Below are 19,416 nucleotides of genomic sequence, written 5' to 3' on the forward strand. Positions count from 1 at the left end.
GGTATTCGGGGTAGCATCAGCCCCGGCTATTTGGCAGAGGGCGATGGAACAAGTCCTGCAAGGGATCCCGGGGACCCAGTGTTATTTGGACGACATCCTGGTTACAGGCGAAAATGACAGTGAACACCTTGCCAACCTGGAGCAGGTGCTCACTAGATTACAAGAATATGGGCTACGAGCCAACCGCCCCAAATGCGAGTTCTTCAGGAGACAAATCTCGTATTGTGGCCACATGATTGATGAGGAAAGGTTGCATAAGTCCCCAGACAAGATTGAGGCAGTAGTCAAGGCTCCAGCACTGGAAAATGTGTCGCAACTGAGGTCGTTTCTCAGGTTGGTGAACTATTACCATAAGTTCTTGCCGAATTTATCTACAATTCTGCACTCACTGAATGCCCTGCTGCAAACTGGAGTAACATGGAAATGGAGTGATGAGTGTAAGCGTGCCTTTCAGAAATGTAAATGCCTAATCACTTCAAAAGAAGTATTGGCCCACTACAATACAACACTACTGATTCGGTTGGCATGTGATGCATCTCCCTACGGCATTGGAGCGGTGCTGTCACACAAATTCCTTGACGGTTCAGAGAGGCCAATAGCCTTTGCGTCGTGCTCATTAACCTCAGCCGAGCGTAACTACGCCCAGATTGACAGGGAGGCCCTCAGCCTGGTGTGGGGGGTGAAGAAGTTCAATCACTATCTGCACGGGCAGAAATTCACCCTACTGACTGATCATCAGCCCCTGGTCTCCATTTTTAACCCAAAGAAGGGCGTTCCGGTGATGACGGCGCAACGGCTGCAAAGATGGTCACTTTTTCTAGGGGCACATCAGTACGACATAGAGTACAAGGGTACGAAACAGCATGGACACGCTGATGGGCTGTCGCGCCTACCGTTGCCTATGGTGGAGGAAGCACCTGCAGTGGACCCTGTTGAGATATTCCATTCGACCATAGTCGAATGTCTACCTGTTACAAACTCAAGTATAGAGAAGGAAACCCGAAATGACCCGACACTCTCTCAGGTCTATGATTTGATGGTGAAGGGATGGCCAGCACATGGCGACTCACTGTTGCCAGCATTCTCGCCAAGGAGAAAACAGATGTCAGTGTGCCGGGGGACCTTGATGTGTGGATCCTGAGTAGTAATTCCACCCAAGTTGAGAGATAGAGTGCTCAATGAGCTTCATGAGGGTCATCTGGGAGGGGTAAAAATGAAGAGCCTAGCCAGGGCCTTTGTGTGGTGGCCGGGAATCGATAAAGAAATCGAGGGTATGACCAAGAGATGCACAAGATGCCAGAAGGTCCAAAACGATCCACCACAGGCCCCGCTACACCCATGGGAGTGGCCCTCATCTCCATGGCAATGGGTACACATTGATTTTGCTGGTCCATTTATGGACTCAATGTTTTTAATCGCCGTGGATGCCCATTCGAAATGGCCAGAGGTCATCAAAATGTCCTCCACCACCATGGAGAAAACTATTGCAGTCCTACGGACCATCTTCGCCAGGAATGGCTTGCCAGAACAGATTTGCTCCGACAATGGACCACAGTTTGTGCCCAAGGATTTCCGGAGGTTTCTGAGGAATAATGGGGTGAAACATTACACATCTGCCCCATATCATCCAGCCACAAATGGATTGGCTGAGAGGTTTGTTCAGACCTTTAAAAAGGCAATAAAGGCAATGTATAACGACGACATACCACTACAACACAAGGTGGATAATTTCTTGCTTGCTTACCGGAATGCGACACATGCAGTCACCAACCAAGCTCCAGCCATAATGTTCTTCAACCGAAGGCTAAGATGTCGCCTGGATTTGCTCAAACCAAACATAAGATGAGATGTTGAGGATAAGCAATTCCAGCACATCAATGAGAAGCCAACCAGGAGCTTCAAGATAGGGCAACCAGTCTTGGTCCACGACTACCGAACAGAAAAATGGCAGCCAGGAATGATATGCACACAGCAGGGACCACTAATGTACACAGTGGACGTTGGAGAGAGCATCGTGAGACGCCATGCTGACCAGATTCTAGAGTCACAGGAACAAGCCAAACCCATACCACGAGCATGTGCACCTGGCAATGAACCCGAAGTACAGATTGCGTCTACCTCAGAATCAGTGGTATTGGAAGCAGACGAACCAACCAATGACATTGAGCCAGAATCGACTCCGCCGCAAGAACAGGATACTCGAGAAAGGCGCTATCCAGTCAGGATCAGGAAGCCTCCTCAAAGACTGAACTTATAAATGATTATTTCAGTTGATGTATATAGTACAGAGAAAATTGTAATTGTAATTAGTTATTATTTAGTTGTTAAATGAATGTTATGTACTGTTTATCTAAAAGGGGAGGAATTGTTGTGTATGTACCTTTAAGAGAGAACTGATTTTATACTGCAGTACCGGCAGTGACCACACCTGTATATAAAGCCATAGCAGGCTTCTGTACTTTCAGTTTAAGCTTACCCTCTGTTCAGTAAATACCTGTTATTATTGTTCTCCTGCAGTCTGTGTATTATTGATACGTGGACACTACACTGGTGCCACTTCCTCACTGGTAAAAAAGCAAGTGATGCATGGAGGGAGTTCAAGGAGGTTGTGGCAGAAGAACACTGGGAAAGAGGTCACTTCAGGAACTCATGGGAACAGTTGAGTCTGACTTCATCTCTCTTCTTGATCATCTTTATAGTTCACAGGGAAATAGTTCTATTTCTGTTCCTTCTCTTCATCATCATCTTCCATTTCCTTTGCCCCAATGCTGTGATGGAACTGTAGGAAAGGAGGTTACAAGCTAAGGATGGTGCGCATTACACCCTTCAGATTAAGGGAACAGAGAAGGGGTTGGAAGCTTGTGGCTGTGGTCCTCATAGGGCATGAGGTGTTGCAAGTTGGGGACACCCCCTCTGGTGGCCTGCCTCTTGTGGGCAGGGTGCGCCCTTTTCTCCTGCAATAAGGTTAAGTAAATTAGATGAATTGAGGAGGGTGTGCCAAGTGGCAAGGGATTGATGAACTGAACAATGTGGTGAAGATATTTTAGTGTTGTGCATGTATGTAATTGCTGTTAGGGGAGTTACATAGCTATACTGTAAGGTCTTGAGGTATTGCCCCCGTTAACCTGAGTGTATTGTGAAGGGTTAGTTATACGTCTGTACTTTTAGAGGGTGAGGAGTGTGCTGGTGCCAGGGTGCCTAAAGAAGAAGAGTGAATGGCTAGTGTGCTACCTTGCCTGCCCCGGTCAGGTCATTGAACTTTTTCCAACACTGATGTGCAGTTCTCGGGGTGAGAGAGCTGGCACTTAGTGGAACCTCACCCTACTTGACATGGATGACCATTTTGACAGGTTTTCTATCACGGGCACCCAGCTCTCTGTCTTTCCTGTGTTCATTTCTTCCAGCCGGGTTTGCAAGTTGGACTCAGTGAAATTGTGGCATCTTCTTTCCAACATCTGTGCCATGCTTCTTCTTTGCCTGCTTCTGCCAGGTTCTTCTGTGTTAGACATTCTTGTAAAGTGTTAAAAAAAACAGACAGGAGACATCCAGTGAAGCTAGATGACAATCAACTCACTGAGTCAAGCACTGCACCTTACTTGCCTGCTACTCCCCCAGACTGCTGCTGCAATCTTCAGCCAGCGCTGAATTTTTATAAGCTACAGCCTAGTTTCCATGCACCCCAGCATATTACTCCCATCTTACACAGGTTTTATGCCAATCACTACTCAGGTGTACATGCAAATCAGCTGACCATCAGCGCACACAACTCATTTTCTATTGGCTTAAAAACGGTGCAACTCACCACTTAGAATTTTGTGGCCCTGGTGTTGCAAACTGCAGAACTAACAGTGGTGAAAGAGGGGTCCCCTGGGCCCTAAGCTCTGGAATTCCCTCCCTATATTCGCCGCCTCTCTACTTCTTTCTCTTCCTCTTAGAACCTACCTCTTTATGTGGCTCGGTGTCAAATTTTGTTTGATAATGCTCTTGTGAAGCACTTGGGACATTTTACTATGTTAAAGGCACTACATAAATGCAAGTTGCCGTTGTTGTTATGGATTACGACACATTGTTGGAACAGAGTAAAGGAATCTTTACTCTGCATTTCGCTCTCGTTTCCTGATTAAGGAGTGCGTGATACGGACACCGAATTCCCAAAATGGGAAGTCATTCCATTTCTCAGTATTGGTATCTCTCATCTTGAGGCCTTCAATTTTCACACAAAATAAAATGTAAAAGTATTGCACTGATATTCATGCAACATCTTCCCTCTTATAGTAGTAATAATTTTCTTTTGTGCCTGAAAAGGTTTTAATATTCTGAACAGGTACAAACCTAGAAATGACTATTCGTGATATTAGTGGATGAACAGTTACATTCACAGGACATTCCTTTGTTGACTTTTTAACAGAGGCCGTAACCAATTGATTTTGAAGAGGTTAAGGCCTAGAAATTTGAACCTTTAGCGCTGGCCCTTAAGGCCGGTTTTGAAGAAAAGATGACGGCCGCTTCGCTTCTGCCCACTTTCGGCACGGAACGCGGCGGTCGCCACATTGGACAGGTCGGCAGCGCTGCCATTGCCCGCACTCACCACAAGTATTTTAATTACCAGGAGCGTGACGTCAATCGCCGTGCGACTCTCACCGCCCACTCCAAAGCACGCCCGTGTGCGCAGCCGTTGACAACACGTGCAGCCGGGAGTAAGCGGCGGTGAGTTATAAACCGCACAGTAAACAGCGGCTGAGATAACTGGTAACTATGGAGAGCTCAGACTATGTAATTGGAGTGAAAACTGCTTCCAATGAGATGCATAAAATCTCCCCCCTGGTCAGTCAAACATTATAGGTGGTAAATACTTTTAAAATAAACTACTGTACTACAGTTGTAAGAATCTCAGGAAAAAAGTCAATGCTGCATTTCCTTAAATTTTATAAATTGGGTTTTCTAGTTTAGGAACTGACAAAATACTATACAAAGTATTGATCTCTGTTTTTAAAAGGCCAAGAATTAAGGAAAATGTAACACCATATTTCCACCAAGAGATCTTCAAAGGTCTGTTGTTATAAATTTAATTGAACTCATTCACACGATTTACACCAGTAAACTCCTGACCAAGAGGTTCATGTTTCCCTTTTTATAAAAATATGTTTCAAGTTGCATTTACCGTGCTACTTTTAAATAAGTTCCACCCAAATAACTGACTTCAATTGTCTTTTAGTTTATTGCAAAAATTGTTTAAGATGATCCAGATCGATCTGACTTCTTTTTCGTTATTGCTTAATTTAATTTATTTTTTGATCTTTTCATCAAGATCCAGTTTACATCAAGAAAATGCTGATGAACCTGCTGAACAAAGAAATATTTAAGATCTATAGTTTTTTTTGTTCTTATTGAAATTATATACATAGATGCCTACAAAATATATGGTTCCTATTCAACTATAATCCTAAAATAAGCTTGGAAGAAAAGTTTAGAATTTTCATAGTACATGTCTTGTGATCATTGTCCTATTTTAACAAATTTTGCAAGTGGCCAGTACTCACAGTACTCTAGTGATACTAGAGGAAAATGAGGTGGGGCACAGGGAACACCTGCACTTGCCACATTTGCATGACAACACTTTGAGTGCGTCTCTTTAGGTGCACGTGCACTGCTCCCCCATGGGGAAATCCCAGGTGTCACAGGATTCCACTCCTTTTGTTCTGTGCTTTGTTCGTAGGGAATAAATGAAACAAGTCAAAGATAAATTGTCCCTTTAATGTTCTTGGAAAGAATGAATTAGAGTGGGCGGCTGTGCAAAAAATCTGAATTTCAACACTGTGAAGGGTGTGTCATATGATGAATGTGGTGCTTAGAAGACTACGAGAGGATATAGTGGGGTGGCGTGTGCCCAGTCAGCTCTGCCCCTGACTGTCTCTGAGCGGTTCGAATCGCTCCCACACCCCTGGGTTCTAGACACCAGACTTAGGTACAGGCGGCAATACAGAAAATAGAGTAGACAACTGGTTTGGTACAAGAAAACCGTAATTTTTATTAAAGGCACAATAAAATCACAACACTGAGAATTACTAGGATAGTTACAGGCATATAAAAGTACACTTATTTGGGTATGGGGAACACACGGCACATTGAGGGAACAAACACATTAAAAATCCCCTTATCCTTATCCCACGCCCAATACTTAACTAGATTAAGCTATGAGGGGCCAGGGATTCATGCTCACCAATTCGAAACCTGTTGATTAAACTGGTTGTGGTTTTTGGGGTTCGCTCTTGTCCTTTGGGGCCTGTCGTCGTCATGTGGTCACAGGACGCGGCGATGGAGTCGTCTGTGCGAAGTACCCTCCTTTTCCTCCGTTAAAGTCTTTGTTGGGTACTTTACTTTGCAGAGATGGTTGTTCTTCTGGTGGTGGTTTGGTCGCCGACGGCGTTGTTGCATTTGGGGCTCGGTTGGTGGTTTATATCGTCACTTTGATCTTACTACCCATGCTTCAAATGCCAGCTTATAACTAGGCCGGGGTGTGTACCCACTCGTCCCCAATGCTTCTTTTTTGCTGCCCTTCTCTACTTTTATCGGTTTTACCGTTCGTCTCGTCTCGTCTGCCCTTCTCTGCTTTTATCGGTTTTACCGTTCGTTTCGTCTCTTCTGCCCTTCTCTGCTTTTATCAGTTTTACCGTTCGTTTTATCTCGTCTGCCCATTCATGGCCCCGTGTGTCCTGTGCGCATTCGATTCGGGTCCCGTTCTCCTCCCGTGTTTGGCCCCCGGTGTTGTAATGGGCGTCCTCGGTGTCGAGCAGGGGAGGGAGAAGAGAGCCCGTGACAAGGCATGAAGCAAGAGCGAGAGGCAAGAGGCAAGAGACCTTGGCTACCGGTGGGCCTACAATTATACCCGGTTCTTCACCCCTTATCTGCGCGCCAAATCAGGTCAGTTCTTTGTCTAATTTTTGGCGGGCTTGTCTAAAGTGATTACATTCATCCACTTTAACGGCTTTCGGGGCGGTTGTCTCCTGGTTTAATGGCTTCAATATCCTGGCTGTTTGTTATTTATGAAATTTAATCGTCTTTTCCTGGCTTGGCAGCTACTGTGAGCTGTTACCGATTATTTATGCAAAAGTTAATGCCCTCCAGATTAGGTCCGTCCTGACTTGATCTGTTCCAAGATGAAGAATGCACATTCTGTGTTTACCTAGCTGTCTGGCTTCACAAAGTCTTTCACAGATCCATGCATGTTAGGTTTCGTTTCAGGTTTTGAAAGGGCCTGCCTTTTGCAGGGCCTTGCTTTTAAAATCCTGTAGGTTTTGGTCACGAGCTTTCAGAAGCCATTTTGGGTACCCTTTTTAATAACTTGTCCATACAGGGTCCCTTTATCCATAGCTTTTGGAGAATGTGGGAATTTTGAGAACCCTACACTCCCCCCTGTTGATACTAAACACGCTTTAAGTATCATCCTGACAAGGTGAGCAAAATTCCCGACCCTCCATAGTCAATCTTCCCCTGTAATTACCTATCTATGATCCCTCGACACATGCATTTCCCATTCTGTAAAAATGTAGTGTACATAAGCATACATAGACAGAATACAGGCGTTTACACACATCCAAGCATGGAGGGGGTCCAACACCCCTGCACCACTTGGTACACACACATCTTTATTAAAAATAACAAATCGAAAGCCTTTATTAAAAATAACAAAAGAACACAAAAAACAACAATCTTTATTCAGAAACACACAAAAAATTCAAACATGTGTATCTCCCTCCACCTTCACATATGTTCCTTCCAGGTCTTTTGGTTTTGGAATTCTAGTATCTGACCTTTTCCCTTGCACTGAGTGCACACTAGGTACAATACTATTCCCAGCTGGCAAACCACGAGGATGTGGGAAGGCAGTCTAATCCACGAAGGGACCTCTATGTTTTCAAAAATGTCCCACCAGGGTGGAACCACAATATCCAATATTTTGGCCCCTATCTCTACTGTCTTCTGCTCCAGAGTGTAGAAATGTTTCTGTGAGACTATTACTGCTTTGAGTATTTTGGTAAGATGTTCTGGGAGAGGGGGGATTTCGTAGCCGAAAAGCGCTACATACTTTTGCAGGTTGGTGAAATTCTCTTTTACAGTGAGGGTTCAGGAATGGGGACAATTCGTTCCTGGACCACTTGAACTTCTGCCTCAGGTTTAAAGCAGAAACTGCTGTCACTTACCGGACACCAGCTATGCTGTCCATGCTGGTAGTGGGGCGCACCCGTGGTGACACAATATATCCCACCTCCTATATATGCTACCTGTGGGGGAACATGGTCTTGTGCCATTACCTCCATGGTACAGTTTATAGGTTTTGCGCCAGCAGCTTTAAACCCGCACTGTGGTTTTGAATAGGTGTTCAAGTGCTGGGGACACAGTATTATGTGTGCTCCCTGGCTCCGGCACCCCGAGAGGTCAGTAGCTGTCATAGCGTGCTCCCACTTTATGACATAAGGTGGGACCGCTGTGAAACGGATGTGTGCACCCCCTTGAATGACTCCAATGTTCTCTACCCTGTATACCGGTGCCACTTTCCCTCGATGCCAAGCAGCATAAGGGTATTCTGCATTACCTGCACGGTAAAGTGACTCCCTTGGTTGGACTCCATATACTGTGGTAGCCCCCATCGCGAGAACACTTCCCAGACCAGAATCCTGGCTGTACCCAGAGCTGTGGCTGTTCTGCAGGGGAAGGCTTCTACCCACTTTGTGAACACATCCACCAGGACTAGGCAGTACTTATAGCCTCCCTGGGTGGTGGGCAGGGGCCCGATGTAGTCGACCTGTATCGACTGCCATGGTCCCTCTACCCTCCTGATGTGTCCCATAGGTACCTTCCTTTTGTGGGGGTCAGGGGTGTTAGCAGCACACACCAGACAGCCGGCGCAGAACTCGCGGACATCTTCCCTGAGTCCTGGCCACCATCCTGCCTGTTCCACCCACTGCCAGGTGGTCTCAGGCCCGGGATGCCCTGCTCCTGGACCCTCATGGGCCAGTTGAAGGAATTCCCTCCGGTGCTGCTGTGGTACCACCCATTGTTCTCCCCTAAACAGCATGCCTTCTTTCACAGAGAGGGCTGCTGTGCCGTAAGGGCCCTCTACCCTTTTTCCCTCAGTCACTGCACTGAGGACTGCCTTGAGGACGGGGTCTTGGGCTTGGACTGTCTTAAGGTCCGGGGCTAAAGCTACCTCTGCACTCCCTTGTGTCCCATTCCTACCCCTGACTGCTGCTATGGGTCTGGACCCATATGGGTCCCAGAAAGTGCCGGTGCGGGCACCCTCCTTAGTTAGCATGTCAGCCTGCTGGTTGCCCTGACTACGGGGTTCTGTGGAGGAATGGGCTTTCACCTTATGGATGAAAACCTCCCCTTCCTCCCCCACTGCTGCTAAGATTTTCTCCAGCAGGGGTTTCACTGTGAGGGGTCTCCCGTCGGCGGCGGTGTATCCGCGGCGGGACCAGATGGCCAGGTACTCCGTACACGAATTGCATGTGAACATACAGAGCATCGGACCTGGGTGTGAGCAGTGAGGCGAGGCTTACCAATTCAACAGCGGGGGAGAGAGGTAAAAAGTAATCAAAGTGTGACGTCACCAGGAAGTAGGTAAGTGATTGGTTGGTGAGTATTTCTCTTTTTTTTTTCAACATTAACTCTGTGGTTTATAGTTTCTAAGGTCTCTCTGGTGTAGCGGGGACTGTTGGTAAACCAGTTAACTGTAGTGTAATTAGTGGGATTGATTGATTTAATTTAAATTAAGGGTAAGTCATGGCAGGACAGCCCGGCCACGTGATATGCTCCTCCTGCGATATGTGGGAACTCAGGGACACTTCCTGTGTCCCTGACAGCTACATGTGCAGGAAGTGCATCCAGCTGCAGCTACTGACAGACCGCATTGTGACTTTCAGAAGGCTTTCGATATGGTCCCACATAAGAGATTAGCGTGCAAAATTAAGGCACATGGGATTGGGGGCAAGGTATTGACTTGGATAGAGAACTGGTTGGTGGACAGAAAGCAAACAGTTGGAATAAACGGGTCGTTTTCCGAGTGGCAGGCAGTGACTAGTGGGGTACCGCAAGGATCGGTCCTAGGACCCCAGCTGTTCACAATATATATTAATGATCTTGACGAGGGAATTGGATGTAATATCTCCAAATTTGCAGATGACACAAAGCTGGGTGGGAGGGTATGCTGTGAGGAGGATGTCGTGAAACTCCAGTACGATTTGGACAGGTTGGGTGATTGGGCAGAAACATGGCAAATGCACTATAATGTGGATAAATGTGAGGTTATCCACTTTGGTGGCAAAAGCAGGAAGGCAGATTATTATTTGAATGGCAATAGATTGGGAGAAGGGGAAGTGCAATGAGACCTGGGTGTTCTTGTGCACCAGTCGCTGAAGGTAAGCATGCAGGTGCAGCAGGCGGTTAAGAAGACAAATGGTATGTTGGCCTTCGTAGCAAGAGTGTTCGAGTACAGGAACAAGGATGTCTTACTACAGTTGTACAGGGCCTTGATGAGACCGCACCTTGAGTATTGTGTGCAGTTTTGGTCACCTTACCTGAGGAAGGACGTTCTTGCCATGGAAGGAATGCAGCGAAGATTCACCAGGCTGATACCTGGGATGGCAGGAATGACGTATGAGGAGAGATTGTGTCGATTGGGCTTATACTCACTGGAGTTTAGAAGATTGAGAGGGGATCTCATCGAAACCTATAAAATTCTGTCAGGCCTGGACAGACTAGATGCAGGAAGGATGTTTCTGATGGCCGGGGAGTCCAGAACCAGGGGTCATAGTCTAAGGATAAGGGGTAAGCCATTTAGGACTGAAATGAGGAGGAATTTCTTCACCCAGAGAGTGGTGAACCTGTGGAATTCTCTGCCACAGAGGGCAGTGGAGGCCAGTTCATTAAATATATTCAAGAAAGAGTTGGATATATTTCTTAAGGCTAAAGGGATCAAGGGATATGGGGAGAAGGCAGGGACAGGGTACTGAACTTGGATGATCAGCCATGATCTCATTGAATGGCGGAGCAGGCTCGAAGGGCCGAATGGCCTACTCCTGCTCCTATCTTCTATGTTTCTATGTTTCTATACTGTCCGAGCAAATCGTGTACGGGGTGGGGAAGATTTCGGGGTGTGTAACAACGTACACTACCGCGGACAGTTCAGCCTGCTGGGCGCTCATGGTGCTGGGGAGCTTAATTGCCAGGGCAATATTTGTTGCTGGGTCATAAACTCCACACCCTGTGAGTCGCTCGCCAGCAGATACCGTGCTGGAGCCGTCCACATGGATTTTGCGGCCTGTGGGGTGTATCCCGGCTCGCAAACCTATGTCCACTTCCCAAACCCCTTCTATGGAACACCGGTGGGCTGTTCCAGGATATACAGGTAGACTACCCTTTATCCGGACTTCCGAAAACCGAAACCCTCTAAAAACCGAAGGTTTTTTCGTTCAGCGTAAGTCGTGCGTACGACTTACGCTGAACGAAAAAACCTTCGGTTTTTAGAGGGCTCCGGTTGCGGAAGTTTGGATAAAGGGTAAGTCGTGCGCACGACCCCCCGCCGACCCCCCCGCCAGCCCCGACAACCGCCGACCCCGCCAGCCCCGACAACCGCCGACCCCCCCGCGGACCCCGCCGGCCCCGACAACCGCCGACCCCGCCAGCCCCGACAACCGCCGACGCCCCCGCGGACCCCGCCAGCCCCGACAACCGCCGACCCCGCCAGCCGCCGACAACCGCCGACCCCCCCGCGGACCCCGCCAGCCCCGACAACCGCCGACCCCGCCAGCACCGACAACCGCCGACCCCCCCGTGGACCCCGCCAGCCGCCGACCCCCCCGCGGACCCCGCCGGCCCCGACAACCGCCGACCCCCCCGTGGACCCCGCCAGCCCCGACAACCGCCGACCCCCCCGTGGACCCCGCTGGCCCCGACAAGCGCCGACCCCGCCAGCCCCGACAACCGGCGACCCCCCCGCGGACCCCGCCAGCCCCGACAACTGCCGACCCCGACCACCGCCGACCCCCCCCGCCGGCCCCGACCACCGCCGACCCCCCCCCGCGTACCCCGCCGGCCCCGACCCCCGCCGACCCCGACTGATTACGCTGAGCGTCAGCGTAAGTCGTGCGCACGACCCCCCGCGGACCCCCGCCGACCCACCTTCCGAAATCCGAAATTCTCCTTTATCCGAAACTCGGCTGGTCCCGAGGCTTTCGGATAAAGGATAGTCTACCTGTACCAGGTTGGCTAAGAGTTTTGGCTCACAGAGATCCTTCACCTTTAGGTCCATCTGTGAGAGGAGCAGGGTCCAGCAAGCAATGCGGGCACTGCTCACCGTCCCATCATTGATCCTCCCATCCAGGAGCATCTGGATGGGTGTGTGATGGTTGAGGAGGGTGAAGGGAGAGGTGCCTGTGAAGATCAGTGATCTTTTCACAGCCCAATGTGTGGCCAAGAGGTGCCTCTCACAATTGGAGTAGCTCTTCTCCACATCCGTGAGTATCCTGGAGGAGTAGACCACCGGCCTCAGCCTGCCATGCCGCTCTTGGAGCAGCACAGCACTCAGGCTGTCCCCGCTGGCTGCTACCTCCAGGAAGAACTCTTTTCCCCCATCTATGGCTCCTAGAGCTGGTGCGGTCTGCAGGTCTTTCTTGAGCCTGACAAATGCTGCCTGGCAACTCTCATCCCACGCCCACTCCACTCCCTTGTGTAGGAGTCGGAGCAGAGGGGCTGCTGTGGCTGCATAGTCCTCAATAAAGTCTCTGCAGTACCCGGTTAGCCCTAGAAACGACCTCACACCTGTGACTGTGTTAGAGACTGGTAACTCCTGTACCGCCTCCCTCCTAGCCTTATCTATGGCCCTTTCCCCAGCGCGTACGGTCAGGCCCAGGAATTTCACCTCCTACTGGCCGATCTGCGCTTTCTTTGGGTTTACCTTAAAACCCTCCTGCCTGAGCAGCTCCAGCAGTTCGGCCAGTAGTGGGCCATGCTCCTCTCTCGAATCCGTGAATAGCAGCAGGTCATCCACATACTGCACCAACTGTCTGGGCTGACTGAAATCCTTTAAACTGTTTGCCATGCACTGGTGGAAGATGCTGGGGCTATTGTGGAAGCCCTGAGGCAAACAGTTCCAGGTGTACTGTTGCCCTTTAAAAGTAAAGGCAAACTTGTACTGATCCTCCCTCCTTAAAGGGATGGACCAAAACCCGTTGGAAATATCCAGCACCGTGAAAGTGGTCGTGGATGCTGGCATACTTCCTATCAGGTCGGCAACTGCTGCTACCGTGGGTGCACAGGCTGGGATGTTACTATTGAGCACCCGATAGTCCACCGTGGCCCTCCAGGAATTGTCCGGCTTTCTAACCGGCCACAGTGGAGAGTTTACGTGGGTGGCTATCGGTCTCAGGACCCCCTGCTGCTTCCATGTCTGGCTCCGCTTCCCTGGGGAAGTTATACTGTTTCTGTGGTCGGGCCATGGGGTACCCGTCTACGCTGACCTCAAACCCGTTGACCCTCCCGCAGTCGTGTTTGTGTGTGGCAAATGTGGCTAGGTGGGCTTGCACAAATGCCTGGAACTCTTTTGGGGTATTACTGACCATGAGCTCGAGGATATAACCCTCTTTAGGCTTCATGGTGCAAAGGGTCCCTTTCCCTTCTTTCCCTGGGATGACTACTACTTCGCCTTCCTTTCCTGTACTTGCCCCCCATAGGCAATGGTTTCTTAAATCCACCAGGATCCCGTGGCCTACAATAAAGTCGGCTCCCAGGATCCCTTTTCCACCCTCCTGTTCCCACTTCATTAGGATACATGTCCACTTAGAGCGGAGCATACCTAAACGAATGGCGAGCGGGATGGAAAATGAGCCGGCCTGTTCTCTGCCTGTGAATCCCGCCAGACTGTATGGGATCCCGCTAGATAGAGGTGAGGCGGTGGGGTTAGCTGAATGGACCACGGTGCATGATGCCCCCATATCCAACAGATAGGTCCCCTTCACCTTTTCTACCTCCATCTCCAAGAGGGGTCTCTTCCATACATCGTACCGAAGGGAACACAGGTAAACAGGCTGCGCTGGCTCTAGTCATGGCTGTGGGTTGGATGGGGCTGATGGGGTCAGAGCACCGGTAGCGGCTGCTACTCTCCCCTGGCCAGTCAATAAGGACCTCATGGTGTCCAAAAATGACTCGACCACGGCGGGAGGGATTCCTGTCTCTGCCTTTTGGACTGGGGCTGTGGAGTTCTTTCTCTTGTTATCTTTCCAAGGGTTTTTGCACTCCTTCCTCCAGTGACCATCCTTCCCACACCCGTAACAATTGAGCTTAGTGCTAGAAGGGTTATTCCCTTCCTGATGCCACTCCTTCCTACCCTGTCCGGGTTTCACCTCATGCACCTTCCCCTTAGGTGGGTGTGCATCGGTTCCCCTGCCGTTCTTATAGGCTAGGGTCAACTGTCTGATCACCGTAAGTTCGGTGGTCAGGGGATTCCTAGGGTCGAACCAGACTTCCGCCTTGGCCCAGACCTGTGGCAAGCTGTTTGCCACCAGGCAACGGAGCCAGTGGGCCAGCTGATCCCGGTTCAGGAACGTCCGGTTAGGTGCCCCAGGACAGGCGCTCCTATATACCGGCCATAACCTGTCCGCGAAAGCCTGCGGGCTTCCCCCTGCGAGCTGCACTGTCTTCTCCACACGGGAGAAAGGACTTCCCTCATTCATCCCCATGGCCTCCAGAACTTCATCACTGAGCTCCTCATACCCGCTCTGCCCCCTCTTACACTCGTCAGAGAGGGACTGGAGGAGCCTACTCTCCAAAGAGAACAGCAGCAGTTTGGCCTGCTCAGCGTCATCGCACTCGTTGATGCTGGCTGCCTGTTCCACTTCCCTGAAGTGGACCGAGGGGTCCCCTTTTTCGGAGAGCTTTGGGATATGGCTCACCATAGCCCTAAGCTGTTGGGTGCTATAGGGTAATACGAACTGGTTTTGGAGGGGTCCCACGTCCTCGCCATTAATGGGTGGGCCGAACCGCCGATGCCGGGCTGGGCACATCGGGCCTGGTTCTAGCCTCTCTTGCGGGGGTTGTTCCACCTCCGCTTCTACCCCTGACTCCACCCCCCCTTGCTGCCAGACCTCGCTAAAACCTGGCGCTACGGTTGGTGGTCGTTGGTCCTCCTGTCCCTCAACCGGGTCATCCCTTGGCCCTACCTGTGGTGTCTGAACTGTTCTCCCTTCGTTCCCTGTAAAATCCGCCTGGCCTGCCTTCGGGCTTATGAGGCACACCATGCCCTTTGCCTTCCTTAGGGCCAGGCTCAGATTCTCTATCTGTTCCTTGCAGGGGCCATGATCTGCACCTTCAAACCCCTGTTCGCTTGCCAACTTATAGGCTGCCTTTACTTCTTTTACTTTCTCCTCCTGCTCTCTTACTTGTCTCGCTAGGCGGGCGTTCTTTTCCCGCAACCTCAACTCATTACCCTTGGCCTCGGTGACCTGGCACTGTAGGTATTCCAACCTAACCTTATGTTCTCCCATTAATTGTACCCTTTCGTGATTCAGGGCCTGCAATGCTACTAGTAACTTCTCCCATGCTAGAGCCTTGTCCTGGACCTCCAGGGCTGACTCCCTTAGCTCGGCTGCCTGTGCTGCAACGAGCCTGTCCAAAAGCTGGACCTGCTTCTTGAAGCACATCAGCCATCTCTAGGGATTTCTTATGCTCCTTCCCTTCTGTTCACTTAGCTGTGGCGTCTACCGGACGCCCCGCCTTTAACAGATTGGTGATCCACTTCTTCGTGATATTCACCTTGCTGAACACATAATCAGAAATCCTTTCCTCCATCATGGTTTGCTCTTCTGAACCATTGTCTACTGTATCGCACCCCTGTTGCCGGTGTCCTGCCACGGCCACCATTTCTGTAGGGGGTGAGTTCAGGGCTCGGAGAGTGGGGTGAGTTCAGGGCTCGGAGAGTGGGGTGAGTTCAGGGCTCGGAGAGTGGGGTGAGTTCAGGGCTCGGAGAGTGTGGGGTGAGTTCAGGGCTCGGAGAGTGGGGTGAGTTCAGGGCTTGGAGAGTGGGGTGAGTTCAGGGCTCAGAGAGTGGGGTGAGTTCAGGGCTCGGAGAGTGGGATGAGTTCAGGACTCGGAGAGTGGGGTGGGTTCAGGGCTCGGAGAGTGTGGTGACTTCAGGGGTCGGAGAGAGTGGGATGAGTTCAGGGCTCAGAGACTGTGGGGTGAGTTCAGTACTCGGAGAGCGTGGTGAGTTCAGGGCTTGGAGAGTGGGGTGAGTTCAGGGCTCGGAGAGTGGGATGAGTTCAGGGCTCGGAGAGTGTGGTGACTTCAGGGGTCGGAGAGAGTGGGATGAGTTCAGGGCTCAGAGACTGTGGGGTGAGTTCAGTGCTCGGAGAGTGTGGTGAGTCCAGGGCTCGGAGAGTGGGGTGAGTTCAGGGCTCGGAGAGTGGGATGAGTTCAGGGCTCGGAGAGTGTGGTGACTTCAGGGGTCGGAGAGAGTGGGATGAGTTCAGGGCTCAGAGACTGTGGGGTGAGTTCAGTGCTCGGAGAGTGTGGTGAGTTCAGGGCTCGGAGAGTGTGGGGTGAGTTCAGGGCTCGGAGAGTGTGGGGTGAGTTCAGGGCTCGGAGAGTGTGGGGTGAGTTCAGGGCTCGGAGAGAGTGGGATGAGTTCAGTGCTCGGAGAGTGGGTTGAGTTCAGGGCTCGGAGAGTGTGGGGTGAGTTCAGGGCTCGGAGAGTGTGGGGTGAGTTCAGGGCTCGGAGAGTGGGGTAAGTTGAAGGCTCGGAGAGTGGGGTGAGTTCAGGGCTCGGAGAGTGGGGTGAGTTCAGGGCTCGGAGTGTGGGGTGAGTTCAGGGCTCGGAGAGTTGGGTGAGTTCAGGGCTCGGAGAGTGGGGTGAGTTCAGGACTCGGAGAGTGGGGTGAGTTCAGGGCTCGGAGAGTGGGGTGAGTTCAGGGCTCGGAGAGAGTGGGATGAGTTTAGGGCTCGGAATGTGGGGTGAGCTCATGGCTCGGAGAGTGTGGGGTGAGTTCAGGGCTCGGAGTGTGGGGTGAGTTCAGGGCTCGGAGTGTGGGGTGAGTTCAGGGCTCGGAGAGTGTGGGGTGAGAGTTCAGGGCTCGGAGAGAGTGGGATGAGTTCAGGGCTCAGAGAGAGTGGGATGAGTTCAGGGCTCGGAGAGAGTGGGATGAGTTCAGGGCTCGGAGAGAGTGGGATGAGTTCAGGGCTCGGAGAGTGTGGGGTGATTTCAGGGCTCGGAGAGAGTGGGATGAGTTCAGGGCTCGGAGAGTGTGGGGTGAGTTCAGGGCTCGGAGATTGTGGGATGAGTTCAGGGCTCAGAGAGTGTGGGGTGAGTTCAGGGCTCGGAGAGTGTTGGGTGAGAGTTCAGGGCTCGGAGAGAGTGGGATGAGCAGGGCTTGGAGAGTGGGGTGTGTTCAGGGCCCAGAGAGTGTGGGGCGAGTTCAGGGCTCGGAGAGTGTGGGGTGAGTTCAGGGCTCGGAGTGTGGGGTGAGTTCAGTGCTCGGAGAGTGGGGTGAGTTCAGGGCTCAGAGAGTGTGGGGTGAGTTCAGGGCTCGGAGAGTGTGGGGTGAATTCAGGGCTCAGAGAGTGGGATGAGTTCAGGGCTCGGAGAGTGGGGTAAGTTCAGTGCTCGGAGAGTCTGGGGTGAGATCAGGGACCAGAGCGTCTGGGGAGAGTTCAGGGCTCGGAGAGTCTGGGGTGAGTTCAGGGCTCGGAGAGTGTGGTGAGTTCAGCGACCAGAGAGTTGTAACGGCTTCAGCGGCACTTCCCTCTGCTCGCCGCCTGAGGGCGTTTTTGAGGCTTCGGTGCGCTGCTGCCGTGCCTTTGGGCCCCTCTCCTCACCTGTTTCTCGAGTAATTGATCTCATCAGAGTAATTAGGCTAGTTAATAAAGTTGTTTTTGTCACTCTTTTGGTAGGACGAATCAAAAATAAACAAATAAACTAACTAATAGAACTTTACATACACGTTAATAAATCAAATTAGAATTTGGTTATCCAAATTAATTATGCACTCCAGCCCCCGCGGCGCCCACCGGTCACAGAAGTCTTCGAGCGTGCCGGCGGACAGCGCGTGCTCCATCTCCAGGGCCACACGGGCGCGAACATGGCCGCGGAAGAGAGGGAGGCAATCTGGCTGGACGACCGCCTCGACCGCCCGCTGCCTGGACCAATTGATGGCTTTCTTAGCCAGGCCCAGGAGCAGACCCACGAGGAGGTCCTCCAACCTGCCCGCTCCCCTCCGCACCGGGTGACCGTAGATCAAGAGCGTGGGACTGAAGCGCAACCAAAAATCGAGGAGCAGCCCCCTCAAATAATGGAAGAGGGGCTGCAACCTCTCACACTCCGCGTAAATGTGAAAAACGGACTCCTCCAGGCCGCAGAACAAACAGGCGGCCTGGGAGTCCGTGAACCTACTTTAAAATAGATTGCACGGGACTGCTCCGTGCAACACCCTCCAGGCCAAGTCCCCAATAGAACAAGGGTGGACTCCCGCATAGAGAGCCCTCCATTGGGGACCTCCGCCTCCGCCGGAAGGTAAGACGGCACGCCACGGCGTGTCCGGACGGTAGGCGAAGATGACAAAGTGGAAAGTGTGCAGGAGCAGCCCGTACAGGAAACACCTCCGTGCGGAACGGAAAGGCACAGAGGGTATTTCCTCGAGATGGCTCAAGTTGTGAGGCGCCGGTTCCCGAGGGGGGTTTCGGGGCTGGGCGCCGATAAGGAATTCCGTCCGAACGGGGGAAAGCTCGGACGGGATCGCCCCACGCGCTTGAGCCGCCTCGATACACCTCGTGGCACCAGGGCGCAGCGTCGCTTTCATCGACTCGATGGCATTGACCGCGAGCTGGACGTTGGCCCAAGACATGCGCCGCGCCAACTCCTCCGGCGCTATCCAGCCCGCTCCTCCACCATCGAGCAGGTCCCCGACTCTAGTCACCTTGCCAGGCACAGCCCTGCCCTCCGCCAGCCACCCGAACCCGTGGACGTGGAGGTGCGGATTCCTGAACAGCGGCTCCCGAAGGACAGCCGCCATTCCTGACGGGGGAGAGATCCGCCTGGAAGCGACGTAGTTCCACACCCATAGCAGTTCCTGGTAGAAGACAGGCAGCTTCCGCAGGCTGGCACGCGTGCCGCCCACTTCCAAAAACAGGAGCTGCATGTCGTAATTGAGGCCGTGCAGCTGGCGGAAAAAATACGTCGCCAGCGCACACCATCTTGGAGGATTCTCGACGTACAGGTATCTCTGCAGCGTCTGAAGACGGAAAGTCGCAGCCTGGGTGCGGAGGCACACCAGCGCCTGACCGCCCTCCCTAAGCGGGAGACTCAGAACCGCGGCAGCGACCCAGTGCTTCCTTTTGTCCCAGAAGAAGTCGACGAGCTTCTTCTGCATC

At 51.7% G+C, this 19,416-nt stretch overlaps 1 long non-coding RNA gene across 1 annotated transcript in view; it reads left to right on the forward strand.

Annotated features, from left to right (window-relative positions):
* Nucleotides 1-4,623: 4,623 nt before the first annotated feature.
* Nucleotides 4,624-19,416, forward strand: part of LOC147115165 (uncharacterized) — a 28,414-nt gene continuing 13,621 nt past the window's right edge. Inside the window, exon 1 of the long non-coding RNA XR_015078931.1 lies at nt 4,624-4,749. This is a non-coding gene — a long non-coding RNA (uncharacterized LOC147115165). The remainder of the gene's footprint in view (nt 4,750-19,416) is intronic.

Source organism: Somniosus microcephalus, chromosome 7, assembly GCF_052327205.1.
Source record: "Somniosus microcephalus isolate GS21.2 chromosome 7, FLI_Smic_1.0, whole genome shotgun sequence".
NCBI classification, from domain to species: domain Eukaryota; kingdom Metazoa; phylum Chordata; class Chondrichthyes; order Squaliformes; family Somniosidae; genus Somniosus; species Somniosus microcephalus.